Source organism: Meleagris gallopavo, chromosome 30 (genome assembly GCF_000146605.3).
Source record: "Meleagris gallopavo isolate NT-WF06-2002-E0010 breed Aviagen turkey brand Nicholas breeding stock chromosome 30, Turkey_5.1, whole genome shotgun sequence".
NCBI classification, from domain to species: Eukaryota; Metazoa; Chordata; class Aves; order Galliformes; family Phasianidae; genus Meleagris; species Meleagris gallopavo.
This window is the reverse complement of record NC_015040.2, coordinates 1,118,935-1,119,787: the sequence shown is the minus strand read 5'-3', so window position 1 is coordinate 1,119,787 and position 853 is coordinate 1,118,935. Positions and strand designations below refer to the sequence as shown.

At 63.9% G+C, this 853-nt stretch overlaps 1 protein-coding gene across 1 annotated transcript in view; it reads right to left on the bottom strand.

Annotated features, from left to right (window-relative positions):
* Positions 1-853, bottom strand: part of LOC100546688 (transducin-like enhancer protein 1) — a 4,820-nt gene that overhangs the window by 1,042 nt on the left and 2,925 nt on the right. The gene's annotated exons all lie outside the window — the stretch shown is intronic.

The following is an 853-nucleotide window of genomic DNA, read 5'->3' as shown; positions in this document are numbered from 1 at the left end:
CTCCCTGGGGCACTGCCCGACGGGCGAGTGGCTGGCGGTGGGCATGGAGAGCAGCAACGTGGAGATCCTGCACGTCACCAAGCCCGACAAATACCAGCTGCACCTCCACGAGAGCTGCGTCCTCTCCCTCAAGTTCGCCGCCTGCGGTACGGGCACCACCTGCTTCCTTTGGGCTGCACCCTTTGGGGGGGAGGGGGCTCTGCAGCCCCCGCCCCTCCGTGCCCCAGGGGTCCCACACCGCTGCTTTGTGTCCTGCCCAGGGAAGTGGTTTGTGAGCACGGGGAAGGACAACCTGCTCAACGCCTGGCGCACGCCCTACGGAGCCAGCATCTTCCAGGTGAGGGGCTGGGGAGGCTCAGAGCGGGGGCTGCTTCACCCCCACCACCCTCACCCCCATCCCCTCTTCTTCCAGTCCAAAGAATCGTCTTCGGTGCTGAGCTGTGACATCTCCATCAATGACAAATTCATTGTGACTGGCTCTGGTGACAAGAAGGCCACGGTGTATGAGGTGGTGTACTGAGCTCCCTGCTGTCTCTGTTGCTCAGATACTTTGAGGCTGAGCCTCCAAACCCCCAGCACTGCTGCAGCCAGCCCGGCCCCACTGCACTTTGAGCTGCTCGCTCCTGGTTCTCTTCCTGCAAGCCGGGGAGCAGGAGGTGACACTTTGTGCCCCCCTTCCTCTCCTGATGCTCGACGGAGGGGGGGCTGGTTGGGGTGAGGGATGCAGGATCCCCTCCATGCAGGGGGATGCAGGGCAGGGGGGGGTCAGCCTGTCAGTCCGTCTGTCTGTCTGCGGTAGGGAAAGGGGACACAGCCACGAGGGGCAGGAAGCTCAGAGCCTGGTGTTGCCCCC